The sequence below is a fragment of the Poromitra crassiceps genome, assembly GCF_964638095.1.
Source record: "Poromitra crassiceps genome assembly, chromosome: 2".
Taxonomy (NCBI): Eukaryota; Metazoa; Chordata; class Actinopteri; order Beryciformes; family Melamphaidae; genus Poromitra; species Poromitra crassiceps.
Window position 1 is genome coordinate 19,483,128 of NC_139624.1, and position 23,501 is coordinate 19,506,628.

A 23,501-nucleotide genomic window follows, 5' to 3' on the forward strand; every position below is an offset into this window, starting at 1 on the left:
CCTAGCCAAGCACGGAAACACCCCAATACACGTAATTACCCGATACGCTACAATATATTCGTTTAGTATTGAAGATTAATTTCGGCCACGGAGTAGGCCTAATATATAAAGAAAATATGACAAAGCTTATAAAGAATTGAATTTGAATGTGTGGTGCCCCCCAACAACGCAAATTGGCTGGTGCCCCCGGGCACTCGCCCGATCCGATATAGGATAAACCTGGCCCAGAGTCGGGGGCCCTATCTTGGTACAGGTGATATCCGCTATTTGCGCTTGCGCACCTGTTTGTGCGTGCCTTAACGCAGGGAAGATTGCAGTCTGCTGTCCAGGTGTTATGCCGAGTTTTGCACCCCCACCCGGCAGCAGCTAAACACATCCCCACCTCACGGCAGCATATTGTAATGATTTATACAGAAACATTACTGTTTTAAAAATGATATAATTGTTTGGGTAGACGTGACCTCCCTGTTTTTAAATGAAAACAGACCCAAAATATGGTCGGCTGCAATTACTCGCAGGGAAGCATAACTCGTCACAACAATGGGCGCACACGCAGATTAGAGGCATGCCAAATAATTTATGCACGGCGCAAATGGGATTTGGGCGGTGTTAACCACCAAAATTATTCACAGGTGTGGCCTGGCAATGCCTGGGCATTACATCAATTAAACCAGATTCTCGTCTTGCAGTCCCTGTAATACAGTTTGCGTGATGCATGCTGTAATTCTCCCCATGCTAATTTGGATAGGTGTAGGCCTATTGGGGGTCCTCTCGCCATTCCGAAGTGTCGGCATTCCGATCATTGACTTCTATGCTTTCGGAGAGGCGGCCCTTTTTATCTCCAAAAAAGGTTTCGCCATTGCGAAAGATATTAGGTCCGCCATTCCGACATAGCATCTTGAGTTATTTAGCCTACAGGGGTGGGAGAGGTTAGGTTTAGGGTTAGGTTCTGGGGGAGGTTAGGTTTAGGCGTGGGGGGTGGGAGAGGTTAGGTTTAGGGTTAGGGTCTGCAGGAGGTTAGGTTTAGGCGTGGGGGGTGGGAGAGGTTAGGGTTAGGGTCTGCAGGAGGTTAGGTTTAGGCATGGGGGTGGGAGAGGTTAGGTTTAGACGTGGGGGCTGGGAGAGGGTTAGGGTTAGGGTTCTTTCGCAATGGCGAGACAGATCTCCATTCCGACAATTTTGTCGGAATGCCGGTATTTCGGAGTGCCGACATTTCGGAATGCCGGGGTGTCCCCGGCCTATTGACTGTATACATTATCCATATCTCATAACGACACCATCACTATACCTGTTAAGAACATCTGTGTTTTGATGCAATTCGGGCACGCAATTGTTGACTGGGGTGGAACAATACAAACGTGTGCAGCGGGTAAACGGCGGAGACAAAAGAAAAGATTGGAGGATTTACAGTGGACTCAATAAAAACAGTCTCGTAACGACTCGTGCCGAGGACAGAGAGAGATGGAGAGAGCTTATGACAGATCGGTTGTGGTCAGTAGCGGAGGGTACACCCGGGCCCACCCCGGGCCCACTCCACAGTTTTTTGCAGGCCAGGCCACCGGCCCGACGTGCCCGATTATGCAGTCCGCGCCTGTCTGTGTGTGAGAGAGAGAGGGAGACAGGGGCAGACAGGGTGCTGTCTGTGACAGCCTGTCGCTGTCCATCTGCGGTGGTGCTGAACCGAGGGCTGTGCCTCGGTGCTGAAACATCTGAAGAGGCCTGGCTGGCAACCTGTGTTTTTCTTTTTTCTTCTTCAGAACAAGCTTGTCTGTAAAGTGGCTTCACTGTAGGCTTTCTTGGACATAATATTACTTGGCTCAATGAGTGACAAATTGTGTTTTCGGATATAGGGGCTATTAGCTATTTTACAGTTGTGACTTAAAATGACTTTATTTAACTCATTGAGTGCCAGCCACTTTTGGAAAACGGATGCTCCCAGTGCCAGAGTTTCAGAGCATTTTCAGTGATTTCTCGAGGCCCACAGAATATTGTGTGATATTACTATGTAAACACCGAACACGCCCAAAGAACGATGAGCCTCTCTTCTATCATCAGCAAAAAAAAGTTTATTGATATCATTTTCCGTTCTTTAGTTATGAGCCGGAGAAGATAGGTTGATTTCACCAAAAACAGACGTTTCAAATTAGAAGCTGAGATAATCAGCCTTTTGTGAAATGAAGCATTTCAAGCACATCACTGACTCTGAAGCTAATATTTTCTGATGTAGTGACACCTCAAAAATAATTTCCTTCAATAAAACAGTGAAAACAAAGGAATTTTGTTTGGCAAAATAATATTTTTTAGCTGCAACCAGCAGCGCTGGCCCCTGCGTGCGCTGCTGGTTGCAGCTTCTTGCTGGTCTTGATTTACTGCTGGTGGGCATCAGATATTCTAGCTTGTGTTTGCCAATCCTGTCCTGCTGTCTGGGTCTGTCTGGGTCGGTGTTGTATGCTGCCCTGCGTGCCCCACCCCGCTCAACTGCAAACCCCACCTCCGTGGGAGTGTCTCTGGTGGCTCTCTGCTGCGTTTGCTCTGCACTGAAAAGTGCGCTACATCCAGCTTTTTTACAGCGTTCCGCGTGTATTTGTCACCGGCTCCCATCGCTTCCAGTTGAGAATAATAACAACTCCACAACTAATCATGCGGATGGACTATCGCAGCGGAGACGGAGGGTCTCAATTGTGGCAGCAGATTGGCTGCTGTTCACAGGCACAGCTAACGTTATGCTTCATGCATATCGATGCATACCGATGCGATTTCCGTTTCCCCATGACTTCTTCTCTGTTTTTTCCTCGCCTTTCTCTAATCTGGAGAGCACTGTCGCCACCTAATGGGTCCGTAAAATAGCTTTTACACATTCAACATCCACCATACTTTCACAGGAGATGGATCAGGCTTTGATCCACGTCCCACCGTCAAAAAACGCAATTGACGACAATCGTCGTCATTGGCACTCTACGTTAGTATTTGAATTGACGACATTGTCGTCATTGGCACTCAATGAGTTAATAAAGTGAGTGTGTGAGTGTGAGAGGAATTCAATCAATAGTCAATAACATTGGTGTGTTGTTAAAATGAGACATTCCACTAAATATGGCTAAAACAGATTCAAACATGCAAAAAAGGCAAATTTTTCTTCGCGGGGGACCCCCTAGAAGCTTCGCCCCCTCTGGGCTGACAGGGTAGCTCAACAACCCTCCGGGTAATGGGATAGCAGTAGGTTAATAGCCTATTGTAGGTAGGCTAATGTACAAGTTTTCTCAATTCATTTACCATAACCCCTCCTTGCGATGTGATAAAAGTTTCTCAGTGAATTATAGTTGATTGCCTCACAGAATAATCTACTGGTTACATAATTTTAGCAGCAGAATTTGATGTCCTGGCGTGGCACGTCTGTGCGTAATGATGTTTCTGCGCTGCGCAGAGCAGAGATCACAGTGCGCTCAAGCGCAGCGAATGTTTTAGCGCCTATAGAGGTGCTTTTCAAAGCTTTTAGCGCAAAGTAATTGCGCGCTGCTGACGATAGGATAATACCATCTATCCCCACATTTTAGCGCTGAAACGCCTGCTTTGGCATGTGGCACACCTATGCCCAGTACAATTATAACAGGCATGTGCTTGTGCCCGCCCCCAATTTGCAATGCGCGCGGCGTTAAACGAAACGTGCAAAACCTAAATTACCGAAGATAGGGCCCTTATATATTATTCTGGCCTTAATTGTGCGCATGTGCGCTGTGGGGGGGGGGGGCCCTTTATGTATCCATCCAGGCCCAGGGGCCCGTCATGTCATAATCCACCTGTGATCCCACCCCTTCCCCCTACTGTGCCGCCGGCTTATTTGATTGTTGCACTGTGCTGTGGCCTGGCTTTCAGCCATTGTGGGAGTTCTGCTGGACTACCTGGTTCGTCCAAAACTAAAAAGTATAGTGATGTCCTGGGACTGGGCTAATCGTTAGGATATGTCTCCTCACTGTCTAAGCAGGTGCGTGAGTGTTAATAGCCGAAGGCAGGTGTGTTGCTGGCCTCATACCATTTTTTTCATCCATTAAAGCAGTAATACTCAACTTGCGGCCCGGGGACCAGATGCGGCCCACGATAGGGTGCAGAGTGGCCCCCCGACCTTTTTCTAATTCACAATTGAAAACTAATGTTGAATAAAGTTTGACTGAGCTGCAGCTAAATTGTCAAATATGGCTGTCTGCTCGCTGCCCAGGCACTTACAGTATATGTACTTAACTAACTTAACTTAACCTAACTAACTATCCTGTATGCACAAAATTGTGAGACTAAACTCCGACTGACACCCTAATAACCTACAATCCGCTAAAGAAAGATTTATATTAATATTTGTTTATTAATTGGCCCCTGGCCTCCTGTCATTTTGCAAAAGTGGCCCCTTGGCAACGCAAGATGAGTATCCCTGCATTAAAGCCATCAGTCCATCTTTTTGGGCAGTTTGCCCAATGTGCCTTATAAGTTATGTGTGTGGATAAATAAAACATTTGTACAACTTTGTACTTCTGCTTCATCTGTACATGTTTTCATGAATAGTATGGATATAAATTGCCTGTAGACTGTCAACTAGTTTTCACTTTACTTGGGTAGTCCAAATGAAAATCTACAGATGTTTAGTAGTTATGCAAGAATCAAATTCCATATCTACTTGTATCTACTCCATATCTACTATACTTACAGTATATAGGTGAATTTGTAGACTGTCAACTAGTTTTCACTTTACTTGGATAGTCCAGATGAAAATCTACAGATTATGATGTGACATTATGTAGTTGAAATTCTGTGGTAAAAGCAACAGGTTTATGAATGCACTACATGGACAAGGCAGTACTCCATGAACTAGAGTATGTTCATGGACTGTTATTACTCTATAGATAATCTGTTAAACATCTACAGACTTTTACAGCACAGACACAGACATGAGGTGAGTGGAGATGAAAAGCTTTATTTGCAAAGCGATGGTGGTCAAGGGGATGTGAATGATAAGATGGATGGAAGCTGGAAGCCACAGGGTGTTTGTGATCCAGGCCGAGCAGCCAGACGGGCTGACAGACAAGTGGTGCAGCAGAGAGGAGAATAATCTTCAACACAGAAGAAATCGGATTACATAGCCTACAGGTGCAAGGAAAGACTGGGAAAACTCAGGTAAACTGTGTGGAGTAGCCAAGAGAGTGACTACCATTGTTGGTACCAGTGAAGCGGAACAGCTGATGAAGTTCAGTGGGGATGACCGACACGGCTGAACCGTGACACAGACACAGCGAAACAGTTGAATCCCCGCACTAATGGGACCGAATTTCATGAATGAAGATCCAGTCACGTCACCATATATGGCATCATATATCACTGCATCCTCAATAGTCAATCAGCCCATTATGTCAAAACATCGGTGATGTCATACTTGCTGATGTCATTTGTAATGTCATACTTGTGCTGTGATGTCATCTGTGATGACATACATCTCCGTTTGCTGAGCCAATCACCGAACAGGACGTGAGCAGTATATAGCTGTGGTTATCACGTCATCATCCTCTTCCGGATTGTTCACCTCAGTGGATGGGCGTATCTTGGGCTGATATGTTCGCTGGAGCTGTGTTGCGCCCCACCCACCTCCCCAGTCCACCACCAACATCTTGACTCCTGAATAATTCCCTACGTGGGGGGGATTCTCTATCCTAGTCTGAGCTGATGCCCTCCTCTCTCACCACAAGAGGAGCGACATCGTATCATGGAGTCATTATGCCAAAATTAGTTGCCATGCCATTTGTGAATAAAGCTTGCTTGTTTTACCCACTGGTCTCTCGTGATTGAAATAAGCTGTTGACACTTTGTGGAACATTGGTATATATAATCTTGAACATTAGTTGATCATTAGAATGTTCAACAAATATTAATTAAATGGTTAACTAATTGTTGAATATTCATATATAAGTTGTTGAACATTTGTAAAGCATAGGTTGAGTGCATAGGTCATGTTCAACTAATTTATTCTGAGCTGATAATTAGAATGGTTTATAATTAGAAGGTTCAACAAATATTAATTAAATAGTTTACAATTTGTTTGTTGAATATTCGTGAAACATCTGTAAAGTATAGGTTGAGTGCATAGTTCAAGTTCAACTAATTTATTATGAAAATATGTAGATATGTTCATGAATTGTCACATAATACTCTATAAATCATCTGTTAAACATCTACAGATGAAGCTGAATTGAGGAATTGTTGAATGTCAACTAATAAGCTGTTGAAACGTTACTAATACTCTGTAGACGATCTGTAGGCGGACTATCCAAGTAAAGTGTTACCAGCTAGTCTTACATAGGCGGACACAGAAAGAGGTGAAAGGGGCACGATCCATTACCCTCGTGCCAACAGGTTAATGCACTCCCTGTTGCTGATTGAGCAGAGTATTGAATTTGGAGTCAAAAGCAGAGTCCATTGCATCACCTTATTGATCGGGCCCATTTGACATCAAGGAGGAGTAAGCAAGTCTACTGTGGCCTCCACGCAGGAGGAAGAGTAAGCAAGTCTACTGTGGCCTCCACCCAGGAGGAAGAGTAAGCAAGTCTACTGTGGCCTCCACCCAGGAGGAAGAGTAAGCAAGTCTACTGTGGCCTCCACCCAGGAGGAAGAGTAAGCAAGTCTACTGTGGCCTCCACCCAGGAGGAAGAGCAAGCAAGTCTACTGTGGCCTCCACCCTTGGGGAGGCTCAGTAAATCAGGGAGCCCATCTACTCATCTCATTGGTAACAACATGGGATATGACCATGATTGACTTTGGACTCCGATATAGATAGCACATATGTCTGAGTGTTGACATGCGAGCCAGGGGTGTAGTGGTAAATACAGAGGTGGGTAAGCTATCCAAGGTGAGTAGTTTACCCACCTTGTTTTCCCTCATTGTCATTGATTTATATAGGTGATCTGAAAATAGGTGAGTAAACTATCTGCCTCATTTCAAAAGGTGGGTAAACTTTTACTCGCGTTTACCCTCCACTACGCCCCTGATGCGAGCACACGACATACAAGAGGGAAGAAGGGCAAGCCTCGGCAGGCCGATTGGCTGAATGGCCTCTGAGGTCAGACAGCAAAGAAGATGATCTATCAAACTGGGAAATCATGGAAGGACTTTCCCTGCTCACTCAGCCTGATGGCACAGTGAGATATGGGCCTACTACCTGCTATCTGAGAGGACATCATGCTACAGAAGGGCACTTCTGCTTCCAATCACAATTCATTAAGTTTCAGTCAATTGGGTGCACAAGGAATTTGACCTGATTAAAGGATGATGCTGGTGTATTTTCTTTTCTGTCGCCATTAATGCCGATGAAAACTCTAAATCCACTGATGCATTTGCCACAGTCAGAAGTTACTACTTTGGGGGTTCCCCAAGCATGGCTAAATAGCTGTCTTTTTGAAGCATAAATGTAATTTTTAGACATCACGATTTTCGTAAAATGCTTCAACAATCATAAAATGGTGTTGATTTGTGACCATTATCTTGCTGAACACAAAGATTGCAGTTTCATAAACTTTTTGTTAACCCCAGACCTTATTTCAGGCATCTGTATAAGGGGCAAGTGGGAAATCTCTGTCTGTCTGTTTACATTTTTGTCCCACTGATGATGTTATAGTGATGTCATAAGAGCAAAATCATCTTATGACATCACTGATGATGACATCACTGATGATGTCATAGGCACTGATGATGTCATAGGCACTGATATTGTGGTTTTTGGTTACACTCGTGCAAATGTGTGATGCGAAGTTGAGCTGTGCATGCCAATAGAGCAGGCGAGTGGTGTCTCACGACCCCCCCGGGGGGTCCAGACCCCCACTTTGGGAAGCACTGGACTATATAGTGAATGAAATGAACAGGACCAATTCCGAACAGGGCAAATGTCAATGTCCAGTGAACTGATGTTATGACATCGATGACATTATGACATCACTGACTTCTTCTTCTTCTTCTTTGGTGTTTTATGGCAGTTGGCATCCTTTATGTTGCATTACCGCTTGTTTCTGGATTTATGCATCCACTGTTTCCCTCAATTCTGTCCTGGTCCTCTTAGGGCTCTTCTTCTTCTTCTTTGGAGTTTTATGGCAGTTTGCATCCTTTATGTTGCATCATCGCCTCCTTCTGGATTTATCCATCCACTGTTCCCCTCAATTCTGTCATTCTGGTCCTCTTAGGTCTCTTCGTCTTCTTCTTCTTCCTCTTCTTCCCATTGTCTTACAGCGATAGCATCCAGCTTATTGGAGCATTACCGCTACATTCTGCTCCCAGTATGGATCAGACAATCAACTTACAATCTAAACCCCTAACACACACACACACACACACACACACACACACACACACACACACACACACACACACACACACACACACACACACACACACACACACACACACACACACACACACATCATCATCAGTTGAAGTTGAAGTTCAGTTTATTATTTGTCCCCGAAGGGCAATTTGTGTGCAGCAGATATAAAATTCATACAGTATCACATCTAAACATAAACACAACATGGAGGCATGAGCAGCAGTTTACAGCAAGTGAACTAAGTGAACCCTCACCATTCAAGTAAACAGACAGCAGCATCAATCTGCAAGACGCATGCATACATTAAGAATGATAAAAATAAGGAATTATAAAATAAGTAAGTCGAGGGCTGTCAAAGCCAGCATAGGTAAATAAAATACATAAGTAATATAGATAGTAAAATAGATAAAATAGATAGTGAAATAGATAGTAAAATAGATAGCAGCGACAGTACATACATCAAAAAAGTGCATACTTAAGAACCATGAGGAAACAAAAGCTGGTCGGCCAGCATGGACAAATAGCAGCAATAACATGCATTATCTCCTCCTCTTGGCAGCATTTTAAGGCCTTGATGGAAACAGGCACGAAGGAGAACTTATACCTGTTTTTTGTGGCCAAGGGGACATTTAAACGATGGCCGGATGGGAGCAGCATGTACTCTGAGCTGAGAGGATGTGTCTCGTCCATACGAATGGACATAGCCTTCTTAAGCACCTGCTTGCTAAAGATATGATGATCGTTTCAAAATACATACTACAGCATGCCCTGGGACGCGCCATCAGTGATGTTAGCTGGGGTCGTAAGGTGTTTCGGGTGTCAACATCATACACCCTCGCCCAGTAGACCCAGCCTAGGCCGATTAAGACCCCGACCCGCGTCCCGGAAGCAGCCGCTCACGGATCAGCCTTCCTACTCTGTCTGCAACGTTGCCCGCAGAAGGGTAGCATGCCCAATCCGCTGCAATAGAGCTAGTGCTACACCGCAGTAATGAAAGACCCTTCGGTGCATGGAGGGCTAAGGCCCTGTGGGTGCGTCCAGGCCGCGCTCCTCCTTCGTCTCACCAGACCCTCCCTTGGTAAAAAGGCAATCCTACCCTGCCGTACCATGTGCAGGGAGGATGCCTCAAGAAGTCATGTGCGCTGCACGTCATTCACCTGCGCCGAGCACCTCGCTCTAGCCTGAAGGACTCCAGGCCGCGCCGATCTTTACACAGATTTTCAGGAGGCTAATCCATAGCGTTTCTGGATTTCTCCCTCACGAGAGAGCCAGGCTGGGGTGCTAAACCCATCCCGTACCGGGTGCCGTCTCTCCGACCGTCAACTGTCTCTCCAGCTTGTCACCAAACTATACTTGGTTGTCACCTAGACTATTCCTAAGTGTCACTGGCCAGCGGAGCCAGAATTCTACATTTCAAAATACATACTACAGCATGCGCTGGGACGCGTCATCAGTGATGTTAGCTGGGGTCATAAGGTGTTTCGGGTCTGTCAACATCATACACCCTCACCCAGTAGACCCAGCCGAGGCCGATTAAGACCCCGACCCGCGTCCCGGAAGCAGGCGCTCACGGATCAGCCATCCAGGCTACTAAAATTTACACCGGCTATTTTTGAAGCCGCTCTCACAATCCTCCCGAGGGAGTTCTTGTCCTTAACTCATTGAGTGCCAAGGACGAGTATGTTCGTCAATTGCGTTTTTTGACGGTGGGACGTGGATCAAAGCATCAGGCATCTCCTGTACAAATATGGGAGCTATTGAAGGTGTATAACCTATTTTACGGACACATTAGGTGGCGACAGTGCTCTCCAGATTACAGAAAGGTCCGGAAAACTGCAGCAAAAAGCCGTGATCAAAGAGAAGCCGATGCATGCTGCAGCCAGAGCCATATAGATTGCTCTGTCTGCAGCTGACGTCGGGCTGCGAACATCAGTCAATCCGCGCACACAACTGAGCTCCTCTGCCTCTGTCTGTCTGTCTGCATATAGTTTCTCCACACGATTACCCGCCAGAAAGGCAGCACCCGACGCCGAAGGGCCAAACCTATCCCTGCAGTCCCGTTTGGCATTTCCTTGTCGCGCTGGGAGCCGCCCGGGAGCCGCCCGGCGCAAAAACAGAGGGTCCGAAAATAGACTGGGTGCGTGTGGGGAGGAGTTTGCAGCTGAGGCGCGGAGAGGGGGGGTGGGGCACGCAGGCTCCACAGAACTACACCACGTCACTACATCAGAAAATATTAGCTAGCGTCAGTGAATGTGCTTGAAATGCTGCATTTCACAAAAGGCTGAATATCTCAGCTTATAATTTGAAACCTGTCTTTTTGCTCAAAACAGCCTATCTTCTCCGGCTCATAACTAAAGAACGGAAAATGGGATCAATAAACTTTTTTTTGCAGATGATAGAAGAGAGTCTCCTCGTTCTTTGTGCGTGTTCGGTGTTTACATAGTAATATCACACAATATTCTGTGGGCCTCGAGAAATCACTGAAAACGCTCTGAAACTCTGGCACTGGGAGCTTCCGTTCTCCAAAAGTGGCTGGCACTCAATGAGTTAATGCAAAGGTTTCCATACCAGCAAATGATGGAAAAGGAGATTACAGACTCAATAAAAGCACTGTAAAACAGTTTCATTAGAGTCTTGTCGACCTGGAATTTGGCAAGCTTCCTTATAGGCAAAAGAGCCGCTTGCTGACATTTTTTGCACAGCATTTCACAGTTTAAACCAATTTCAACTTACTGTCAATTAGCAGGTATTTATAGTTGATCACCATGTCAACTGGCTGACCGTGAACCACACTATTCTGGGGAACTGGGGAGGATCGTCTAAAATCAACACAGATCTCTTTTGTTTTAGAGACATTAAGTTGGAGGAAGGCTTCTTCACACCAAGGGGAAATCATTAAGAACTTGGCCATGGCCGATGTCATCGTCACCAAGCAAGTGATGTCTTATGACAGACACTGATGATGTCATAGTTATACATCATCAACACTGATGATATCATAGCCATGCATCATCAGTGATGTCATAAGTCCTTCCCTGCTGAGTCTATAAGTAGGGCTGTTTAAGTTTTGTCGCAGAACATGGCAACTTGGGACGTCATGTGAACTTGGATCTTTCTGAAAATTTGCCATCTCCCCCATTATTGAATAGAATACCACAGGTGGGGCACGTTCATATGATGGACTCTTCTCATGAACATGGTACCAACAGTGGAGAGTTCAACAATTTCCTTGAGGATCCCGAGTTTTCAGACATCATCCAAAGGGCGGAACAGGCTATTGAGAACGGCATCTTCCCAGAGAGGATTTCCCATGGTTCCAGTGGGAGCTACTTTGTCAAAGACCCTAAAGGGAAAATCATTGGCATTTTCAAACCAAAGTCAGAGGAACCTTATGCTCAGCTGAACCCGAAATGGACCAAATACTTTCACAAGCTGTGCTGTCCATGTTGTTTTGGCCGAGGCTGCTTGTTGCCTAACCAGGGCTACCTCTCAGAGGTTGCTGCATCACTGGTTGATACCAAGCTGGGCCTGGGAGTGGTGCCGAAAACCAAGCTAGTGTATCTGGCCAGTCGGACGTTCCACTACAGCGCCATTGACCGAGCTAAGTCCAAGGGGAAGAAGTACGCCTTAGAGAAGGTACCCAAGGTCGGACGACATTTCCACAGAGTGGGCCTGCGATCTAAGCTGGGCTCATTCCAGCTGTTCATGGAGGGTTACCATGATGCGGACTATTGGCTGAGCCGCTTTGAGGCAAAACCTCCCCCAGAGAACATCAGGAAGCAGCTGCAATCACAGTTTGAGAGGATGGTGGTGTTAGACTATGTTATCAGAAACACAGACCGAGGAAGTGACAACTGGTTGATCAAGTATGAGAAGCAGGGAGAAGCAGAGGGAGAAAAGGCCAGAGAGTGGGCGGAGAACAGTCCAGACTCCTGCATCAAGATTGCAGCCATTGACAACGGCCTGGCTGTCCCCTTCAAACACCCTGATGAATGGAGAGCCTACCCATACTACTGGGCGTGGCTCCCCCAGGCTAACGTGGCCTTTTCCCAGGAAACCAGGGAACTGGTGCTGTCCCGCCTGCCTGATATGAATGCTGTCCAGGACCTTTGTGAGGATCTCTACCAGATGTTCAAGACTGATAAAGACTTTGACAAAACCATGTTTGAGAGACAGATGTCCGTTATGAGGGGACAGGTGTTGAACCTGAGCCAGGCACTAAAAGATGGGAAGAGCCCCATTCAGCTTGTGCAGATGCCCCGGGTGGTGGTGGAGAGCAGCCGCTCGGGCGGCCAGGGCCGTGTCGTCACACCAGGCCACACCTTTACACAAACTATCTACTCCAAGCGCCCTTTCTTCTCCTCCTGGTAGGCGGAGAAAAAACTTACCGGGGTGCGCTGCTGGGGACCCGACAGAGTGCAGTACAGAATTTGATGCAATTTGGACACGCACAACATAGTCATAGCGCCACCTACTGGCAACACAAGAAAGGGTTTATCTCGAGAACCGTCCTCCAATAGACTTCAAACTTGGCGGGTGCACCAATTCGTGCAATTTTGACGAAGCAGAAGACGGCTTTCACGTATCTGGAGAACCGTTCATTTGATCCACTTCAAGGGGGTCAAGGAAGGGTTTTGTAGGTGTGTGTTTATGTGTATCATCAATGTTTGCATTTAAAGACGTGCACTGACGCTTTCATGTCTCTGCCCTTCCATGACAAATGGGAGTCAGTAGCAGACGGCCCGTGCCATAGCTGCTTATCTGTCTCGCACAGCCTTCCCTCCCCAAACAATTCATATTTTAAAGGCAGATATCCAAACCAAACTCTATATCCCACCACCACCACAACCTGCTGCATTGTATCAGCAGAGAGTTCTGCCCTCGCACCCCTCTTGTCTTCTTCCTTTCGAAGGATTATTCCTGGAGATGATTGTCTTTACGTCACTGTGAGGTTGAGCGGTTTGTCTCCATGTCTTTACGTCACTGTGAGGTTGAGCGGTTTGTCTCCATGTCTTTACGTCACTGTGAGGTTGAGCGGTTTGTCTCCATGCACGGGTCTGAATCCTAATGAAGCGGCTGATGGCCTCCTGTTTCCACAGCAATCAAACTGTGGGATGCTTTGTGTTTGTGTGAATGCGTGACTGGAGGAGACTGATGTACACTCTTAGAAATAGAACGGCCAACTAACTATATAGAATCATATAGGGTTCTTTGACTGGTCAAAGGATAATTTTTGTCTAGTTGGAACCCTTTTTGCAGGTATTAACATGCTTCTTGGATGATCTGATCACACGTTGATAGCTCCAAGTATACATCAGTTTACACCTGTCATTAGAATGCGTCTACAGTGACCACTTGTGATCAGATCTCACTCCCCGCTCTACTGTATTATGCAAAGACCAAATGCGATGTTTTTAACCTCATATATCGCCGAGGACGTCTGCTTTCATATGCACGTTTCTGGTTTTGGTTTCATATAAAAAGGGCATTCAGTAATAGTAGTCATTGTACGTGGAGTGCACGTCAGACTGACTATCTGATCACGCAATCAAATACATTGTCAATCAAATGTCATTTTATTATTCAAAAACACAAAAGACACAAATGTGATTTTCTGAGCAATATATATCATCAATATCTCTTGTTTTGTAAGAGAGAGTCTAGACTGTTTCTTTGGGGAAACGTGGAGATGACGTCACCTTGTGGCCAGCGGCGGCACGACTTTCTGGGTAGACGACTGACAGAAATGAGACTGTCTGGTGACGTCGCGGTCGAGACAATGTTTGCTGGGGAGTTTTGTCCATTATTACTCATGCTCATTACAGTGTCATCAATGATGATGTAATCAGTGATGTCACTTGATCTTGGTGCAATAATTTGGATTGGTGCAATTTGACCAATCAGAACACTGCTTTTGTCAGTGTTGACATTGTGACATCATAAGTGATGTCATGAATCCCTGATTATACACATCATCAATGATTTTATGACAGACACTGATAATGTCATACACATTGTTACATCATCATTGATGTCATAAATCCTTCCCCCTAAGTACGATCGTAGCATGACTAAAGTGACAGTGGTGGTGGATGTAAAGGAGTGATCACGGGGGTGCCAGTGAGTGTGGGTATGGAGGAACTAAAGAAGAATATCAAAGGCGGAAAAATAATGAATGTGCAAAGACTGACCACAACAGTTGACGTTAGAGTTTGCAACACAAACCGGAGTCAAATTCCTTGTATGTGTACATACTTGGCCAATAAAACTGATTCTGATTCTGATTCCCACATGAGGTTGAGAAGCCCCATAAGGGCCCCAGTCACCCGCAGGGGAAAGGCAGACATCTGTTTCTGTGAGAGAAGAGCTTGGCACACTAGTCCCATCTGCAGAGGGAGTGGGGATGGGACAGGTGACGTAGAACGGCCTCTGCCATCCGCAGACATAAGCGAGGTGGAAGACGCAGAGTATTCTGCACCACCCTACACTACAGCCAAAGGCATCAAGGCACCCAAGAACAGACGGATGACATCTGCAATACCTAAGACTGAGAACCCGCCAAGGCAGAACAGAGATGCAGCAGCGGGAACCACTCGGTCCCGTCCCAGCCAGCAGAGCCAAGCTGCAGAACCTCTACCAGCCATAGCACCCCTTCCTACACAACAACAGATCCTGCTACAGCAGCAGAATGCATGGAGGAAATCCAACTGTGTGAAGGAGGTGGAGAAGCAGCAGAAGAAACGAGAGAACAGACAACTTCAACAGGAAGAGCTCAGGGAGAAGAAGGCACAAGAAGTGGATGTACCTAACTATCAGATAATGTGTATGATCAGGGACTTCAGAGCCAGTCTGGACTACAGGCCCCTAGCCACTGATGATCTGATAGAGGAGCATAGGATATGTGTATGCGTGCGGACACGCCCCTTCAATAGAAAAGAGTTGGCGACAAAGGATCTAGATGTGATCACCATCCCCAGTAAGGATGTGGTAATGGTGCATGAACCCAAGCAGAAAGTCGACCTGACCCGCTACCTGGAGAACCAAACCTTCCGGTTCGACTATGCCTTTGATGACACTTCTACCAATGAAATGATCTACAGGTTCACTGCTCGGCCGCTGGTTGAAACCATTTTTGAGAGGGGAATGGCAACCTGCTTTGCATATGGACAAACTGGAAGTGGAAAAACACACACTATGGGAGGAGACTTTTCAGGGAAGAACCAGGACTGCTCTAGAGGGATCTATGCACTAGCGGCCAGAGACATCTTTCTCATGTTTGAAAAGCCAAAGTACAAGAAGTTAGAGCTCCAAGTCTTTGCCACATTTTTTGAGATTTACAACGGGAAGGTGTTTGACCTGCTAAATCGCAAGGCCAAGTTAAGGGTCCTGGAGGATGGCAAGCAGCAGGTCCAGATTGTGGGGCTGTACGAGAGGGAGGTTAAATGCACAGAGGACGTCCTCAAACTTATCGAAGTGGGAAACAGCTGCAGGACTTCAGGTCAGACCTCGGCCAATGCCCACTCGTCCCGAAGCCACGCGGTGTTCCAGATTATTCTGCGCCGGCGGGGAAAGATGCACGGGAAGTTCTCGCTTATTGACCTGGCAGGGAACGAGAGAGGGGCGGACACATCCAGCGCTGACCGCCAAACTCGCCTGGAGGGAGCTGAGATCAATAAGAGCTTGCTGGCACTCAAGGAGTGCATTCGAGCGCTGGGCCGGAACAAACCCCACACTCCCTTCAGAGCCAGCAAACTAACCCAGGTGCTGAGGGACTCGTTCATAGGAGTGAACTCCAGAACCTGCATGATTGCGAACATCTCTCCTGGGATGGCCTCTTGTGAAAACACACTGAACACACTGAGATATGCCAACAGGGTGAAGGAGCTCACAGTGGACCCTGGGGCAGTGATTGAGAACCGTCAAGTGGGCCAAAACATCAACCAGCTGGAAGTGATGGAGGCTCAGTGGGGGGTGGAGAACTCTCCGCAGAGAGATGATCTGAAGCTGCTTTGTGAACAGAATGAGGAGGAAGTTTCCCTGCAGCTGTTCAGTTTCGACAAGGCGGTCTCTCAGATGGAGGAGCAGGTTCTGGAGGACCACAGGGATCTGTTCCAGGAGTCAATTCACTGGCTGGAAGATGAGAATGTCCTTTTGGAAATGACAGATGAAGTTGACTATGATGTGGACACATACACAACCCAACTAGAACAGATCCTGGATCAGAAGATAGACAAGCTCACTGAGCTAAGAGATAAAGTCAAGTCTTTCCGTTCTGGACTCCAGGAAGAGGAGCAAGCTAGCAAACAGATCACCCCCAGGAGGCCTTGTGCACTAAAAGAACTGACATTGAATGTGATGGACTCTTCTCATGAACACGGTACCAACAGTGGAGAGTTCAACAATTTCCTTGAGGATCCCGAGTTTGCAGACATCATCCAAAGGGCGGAACAGGCTATTGAGAACGGCATCTTCCCAGAGAGGATTTCCCATGGTTCCAGTGGGAGCTACTTTGTCAAAGACCCCAAAGGGAAAATCATTGGCATTTTCAAACCAAAGTCAGAGGAACCTTATGCTAAGCTGAACCCGAAATGGACCAAATACTTTCACAAGCTGTGCTGTCCATGTTGTTTTGGCCGAGGCTACTTGTTGCCTAACCAGGGCTACCTCTCAGAGGTTGCTGCATCACTGGTTGATACCAAGCTGGGCCTGGGAGTTGTCCCGAAAACCAAGCTAGTGTATCTGGCCAGTGGGACGTTCCACTACAGCGCCATTGACCGAGCCAAGTCCAGGGGGAAGAAGTACGCCTTAGAGAAGGTCCCCAAGGTCGGACGACATTTCCACAGAGTGGGCCTGCCATCTAAGCTGGGCTCATTCCAGCTGTTCATGGAGGGTTACCATGAAGCGGACTATTGGCTGAGCCGCTTTGAGGCAGAACCTCCCCCAGAGAACATCAGGAAGCAGCTGCACTCACAGTTTGAGAGGATGGTGGTGTTAGACTATGTTATCAGAAACACAGACCGAGGAAGTGACAACTGGTTGATCAAGTATGAGAAGCAGGGAGAAGCAGAGGGAGAAAAGGCCAGAGAGTGGGCGGAGAACAGTCCAGACTCCTGCATCAAGATTGCAGCCATTGACAACGGCCTGGCTGTCCCCTTCAAACACCCTGATGAATGGAGAGCCTACCCATACTACTGGGCGTGGCTCCCCCAGGCTAACGTGGCCTTTTCCCAGGAAACCAGGGACCTGGTGCTGTCCCGCCTGCCTGATATGAATGCTGTCCAGGACCTTTGTGAGGATCTCTACCAGATGTTCAAGACTGATAAAGACTTTGACAAAACCATGTTTGAGAGACAGATGTCTGTTATGAGGGGACAGGTGTTGAACCTGAGCCAGGCGCTAAAAGATGGGAAGAGCCCCATTCAGCTGGTGCAGATGCCCCTGGTGGTGGTGGAGAGCAGCCGCTCGGGTAGCCAGGGCCACGTCGTCACACCCCACTGTAAAGTCATGACCCACCATGCTAAAAATATGTTCTATAATGTTTTCTATAGTATATAGCAGGGCTATTCAACTCGCTGATGAGTTCTAAAATTATTTTTATTTTTATTTTATTTTATTTTTTATTGAACAATTAAACCTCATTTACTTATTACACCTGACTGGTTGTTTTTCACATGTGATCTAGCTAAAGTGAACTAAACAAGTCAGATCCAATATAAATGTTTTTCAGCAGATGCTGTGATGTAGCCACAAGAACGGTGCAATATTAATGTTTTTCAGGAGATGGCGCTGTGATGTAGCTAATCAAGAAAGATGCATATTAAATGTTTTTTCAGGAAATGTGTGATGTAGCTAGCTAGGTTCGAAACAAGAAATATGGTTAAAATGTTTGCAGTAGTTTTCCTTTATTGCTGCAGTACAATGTTACAAGGCTGTGAGATGTAGCTAAACACAAAAGATGCAATATTAATAGTTTTTCATGAGATACTCAGTATTTAATACTGTGCTAGGTTCTAAACAAGAAAGAATGTTTACAGTTTTCCTTTCCTGATGCACTATACATGTTTACAATGCTGTGGTGTAGCTAAGAGATGTCAGAATTGACCAAATTATATTTGTGGCAAATGGCTGACATGTAGAATACTTAGATTTGTTTCAAATGTGTTTACTTTTGGGGCTTTGACACAGCTAAGTGGATGTTGTACAAAGGCTTCACTACAGATGTTTTTATTTATTGGTGAAATACTGTTACAAAACAAGGTGACATAAAAGATGAAGAACATTGACACAATTGACATACAGACAATAACATAACGCAGTTACAAATGATGTGTCTGATGATATGTCAAGAGTCAGTGAGCAGAGATTACGTGAAGGGCAAGGAGGGTTATAATAACAACACTCCAATAATAACAATGCCAACACCAATGATATAATAAATCATTAATACTAATAATTAAAGTAATAATACGCAAGATTTTCACGTAAATAAATGTCTGTAAAGTCACTATATATCGCCAACTGAGTTAACACAATTGGTCTAGGGCCCATTGATGAAAGCCCTTGCATCTCTCTGTATCGCAACATTTATGAAGTTGTGTCTGTGCGACACTTTCCCCGCCCCCCAAACAAAAAAACAAAAAGATACCACAAGCGGCGCACAGTTCTTGATGCGTTTCCCATCACCCAGCACCCGCCAGAGAGGGTAGGCGGAGTCAGAGCAGTTATGATCCCACTGGAGATTTGGGCAGAACAGACCCTGACGCCCGCCTACGCAGCAGTCAAGCACCAGGATTGGCCAGGAGCAAGCCTTTTGTTCTGCCCACGTGTCATAGCGATCTCCAGTGGGGTCCGCTGAGCAACTTCTTCTTTTGAGACGTGTGTGCGGTTGGCGTCCAAGCGTTGTATTACCGCCCCCACTGGCCAACTTGAATGAAGAGTCACAACATGTACATAGAGCTTTTTGGCGATATTAGAAATGTGTTTTTGGTGACTGAACGGCTGTACCGTTTCGTCCTATACTAACTGGACGACTGTAGCTCACTGTATACTGTACGGAGAGGGATGGTAAAGGTATTGTGTATCTTGGTTATGTATGGGCAATATGGCAAATGGGTGAAACTCCCAAAAAGTTGGCGTAGCGTAGCCTATCCTCTTTTTTTTCTTTCTTTTTTTATCCCATTTTGGCATAGCCTATCCCTTTAAGTAGGAGCATCTGTCGTCGATATCCATCTGCAGACGGTTGACCTCTACGTGGTTTCAGTTTCTTTCTTCAGGATCAGGTTGGTCTCTTACTCCATCTCCTGCAGATTGGCCTCATACCACTCAGAGAGCTCCTCCAAATAAGCTGCATCTTGTATTCTTCCTGCATGCATTCACACTTAAAGGACGCCTTTACCGGTAATCAACACACTTTATAATCTTGGTAATATAAGCACATGGGCAGTGTTTTACCTTCTCTCTCTGTTTACCTCACAGAGAACAATGCAGGAGCTGCTGCCTGCAGAAACTCCGCCCCCACCAGCTGCAAGTCATTAAGGCTTGTTAAGGCTCTCCATGCGATTCTCCGTGGATGTGCTTAAAAAATAATTAAATACTTAAAGAGTAAAAATAAACAATAACAGCCGCCCTCGGAGCAGCCTCTCCAGCAGAGCTTCCGCAGCCCCATTGTGACGCGTTGTGACGGGAACGCTTTGGCAGAGGAGGAAATGGGAGATCTCCGTGAGGAAAACAGAGAGAGAAGGTAATCACTCCCCATGTGCTTATATTACCTAGATTACTAATGATACAAAGTGGGTTGATTACCGGTAAAGCCATCCTTTAAACTGAAGGTCCTGGTACTTCTCATGCTCCAGCATCAGCTTCTGCGTGCTGGATAATTCTAAATCCTGCAGTTCTTTTGAGTGTTTCTCATTCAACTCTGTATACCTCTCCTTCCTGCTTATCTCTCTCTGTCTTGATAACTGAAATTTCACAATGGAGATTTCATCGCATGGTTATCAGAGAGTGATGTCATCAGTGATGATGTCATCAGTGATCTCACTCAAGCAATTATGATGTCATCGGTGATTATGTCAGTGATGATGGCATCATTGATGTCACTCGAGCAAGGGTAATGTCATCAGTGATTGTCATCAGTGAGTTATGTCATCAGTGAGTTACAGTATGTCAGTAATGTCACTCAAGCAATTGTGATGTCATCGGTGATGTCAGTGATGATGTAATCAGTGATGTCACTCAAGCAATTGTGCTGTCATCGACGATGATGTCATCAGAGATGACATGACATCACTAATGGCATCACACTTGCTCGAGTGACACTGTCACACACGTACAGTATGTCTTTCCCCAGAGATACATCAATGTCCAGCATGTGCAGTTTCAGATTTGCACATGGGCACCTCATTACAACAATGAGTTAGGTTCATTACTCATGCTCATTACAGTGCATCAGTGATGATGTAATCAGTGATGTCACTTGAGCTTGGTGCAATAATTTGGATTGGTGCAATTTGACCAATCAGAACACGACTTTTGTCAATGTTGATATTGTGACATCATCAGTGATGTCATGAACCCCTGATTATACACATCATCAATGATTTATAACTGATGATGTCATACACATTGTGACATAATCATTCATGTCATAAATCCTTCCCCCTAAGTAGGATCGGTAGCATGACTAAAGTGACACAACAGTTGACGTTAGAGTTTGCAACACAAACCGGAGTCAAATTCCTTGTATGTGTACATACTTGGCCAATAAAGCTGATTCAGATTCTGATTCCCACATGAGGTTGAGAAGCCCCATAAGGGCCCCGGTCGCCCGCAGGGTAAAGGCAGACATCTGTTTCTGTGACAGAAGAGCTTGGCACACTAGTCCCATCTGCAGAGGGAGTGGGGATGGGACAGGTGACGTAGAACGGCCTCTGCCATCCGCAGACATAAGCGAGGTGGAAGACGCAGAGTATTCTGCACCACCCTACACTACAGCCAAAGGCATCAAGGCACCCAAGAACAGACGGAGGACATCTGCAATACCTAAGACTGAGAACCCGCCAAGGGAGAACAGAGATGCAGCAGCGGGAACCACTCGGGCCCGTCCCAGCCAGCAGAGCCAAGCTGCAGAACCTCCCCTACCAGCCATAGCACCCCTTCCTACACAACAACAGACCCTGCTACAGCAGCAGAATGCACGGAGGAAATCCAACTGTGTGAAGGAGGTGGAGAAGCAGCAGAAGAAACGAGAGAAGAGACAACTTCAACAGCAAGAGCTCAGGGAGAAGAAGGCACAAGAAGTGGATGTACCTAACTATGAGATAATGTGTATGATCAGGGACTTCAGAGCCAGTCTGGACTACAGGCCCCTAGCCACCGACGATCTGATAGAGGAGCATAGGATATGTGTATGTGTGCGGACACGCCCCCTCAATAGAAAAGAGTTGGTGACGAAGGATCTAGATGTGATCACCATCCCCAGTAAGGATGTGGTAATGGTCCATGAACCCAAGCAGAAAGTCGACCTGACCCGCTACCTGGAGAACCAAACCTTCCGGTTCGACTATGCATTCGATGACACTTCTACCAATGAAATGATCTACAGGTTCACTGCTCGGCCGCTGGTTGAAACCATTTTTGAGAGGGGAATGGCAACCTGCTTTGCATATGGACAAACTGGAAGTGGAAAAACACACACTATGGGCGGAGACTTTTCAGGGAAGAACCAGGACTGCTCTAGAGGGATCTATGCACTAGCGGCCAGAGACATCTTTCTCATGTTTGAAAAGCCAAAGTACAAGAAGTTAGAGCTCCAAGTCTTTGCCACATTTTTTGAGATTTACAACGGGAAGGTGTTTGACCTGCTAAATCGCAAGGCCAAGTTAAGGGTCCTGGAGGATGGCAAGCAGCAGGTCCAGATTGTGGGGCTGTACGAGAGGGAGGTTAAATGCACAGAGGACGTCCTCAAACTTATCGAAGTGGGAAACAGCTGCAGGACTTCAGGTCAGACCTCGGCCAATGCCCACTCGTCCCGAAGCCACGCGGTGTTCCAGATTATTCTGCGCCGGCGGGGAAAGATGCACGGGAAGTTCTCGCTTATTGACCTGGCAGGGAACGAGCGAGGGGCGGACACATCCAGCGCTGACCGCCAAACTCGCCTGGAGGGAGCTGAGATCAATAAGAGCTTGCTGGCACTCAAGGAGTGCATTCGAGCGCTGGGCCGGAACAAACCCCACACTCCCTTCAGAGCCAGCAAACTAACCCAGGTGCTGAGGGACTCCTTCATAGGAGTGAACTCCAGAACATGCATGATTGCGAACATCTCTCCTGGGATGGCCTCTTGTGAAAACACACTGAACACACTGAGATATGCCAACAGGGTGAAGGAGCTCACAGTGGACCCTGGGGCAGTGATGGAGAACCGTCAAGTGGGGCAAAACATCAACCAGCTGGAAGTGATGGAGGCTGAGTGGGGGGTGGAGAACTCCCCGCAGAGAGATGATCTGAAGCTGCTTTGTGAACAGAACAAGGAGGAAGTTTCCCTGCAGCTCTTCAGTTTCCACAAGGCGGTCTCTCAGATGGCGGAGATGGAGGAGCAGGTTCTGGAGGACCACAAGGATCTGTTCCAGGAGTCAATTCACTGGCTGGAAGATGAGAAGGTCCTTTTGGAAATGACAGACGAAGTTGACTATGATGTGGACACATACGCAACTCAACTAGAACAGATCCTGGATCAGAAGATAGACAAGCTCACTGAGCTAAGAGGTAAAGTCAGGTCTTTCCGTTCTGCACTCCAGGAAGAGGAGCAAGCTAGCAAACAGATTCCTCCCCAGGAGGCCTTGTGCACTAAAAGAACTGACATCGAATGGGGTCACTGTTTAGCAAATGGCTGATTTACTTCAGCTATGATTTTGGTCTCACTCCTATCTCTTTGCTGTACAGATCTCCCATTGCTTCTTGTTCTCCTTCTACTAAACCAAAGGGTAGATTTCGCTTGCTCGTCCATCCACCTGTAGAGTGTATTGACAACTTCAAGGTTGCTGTATCTGTGATGTGATGACACACAAGTGTTAAGACACAGTCTAATCACTCGGTGGCTTCCCTGCAATCTTTAGGTATGGATAGAGCAAGTTACTACTAGGTGTGAAGTTTGTGA

The 23,501-nt window shown here is 46.4% G+C and overlaps 3 pseudogenes across 3 annotated transcripts; all 3 read left to right on the plus strand.

The window, feature by feature from the left end:
• The first annotated feature begins 11,524 nt into the window (after positions 1–11,524).
• LOC310798732 (phosphatidylinositol 4-kinase type 2-beta pseudogene) lies at positions 11,525–12,718 on the plus strand (annotated as a pseudogene). The gene has a single exon. The product of its transcript is annotated as a phosphatidylinositol 4-kinase type 2-beta pseudogene (transcript).
• Positions 12,719–14,638: 1,920 nt separating this feature from the next.
• LOC310798742 (kinesin-like protein KIF2A pseudogene) lies at positions 14,639–17,902 on the plus strand (annotated as a pseudogene). The gene has a single exon. The product of its transcript is annotated as a kinesin-like protein KIF2A pseudogene (transcript).
• Positions 17,903–21,138: 3,236 nt separating this feature from the next.
• LOC310798751 (kinesin-like protein KIF2A pseudogene) lies at positions 21,139–23,227 on the plus strand (annotated as a pseudogene). The gene has a single exon. The product of its transcript is annotated as a kinesin-like protein KIF2A pseudogene (transcript).
• Positions 23,228–23,501: the final 274 nt, after the last annotated feature.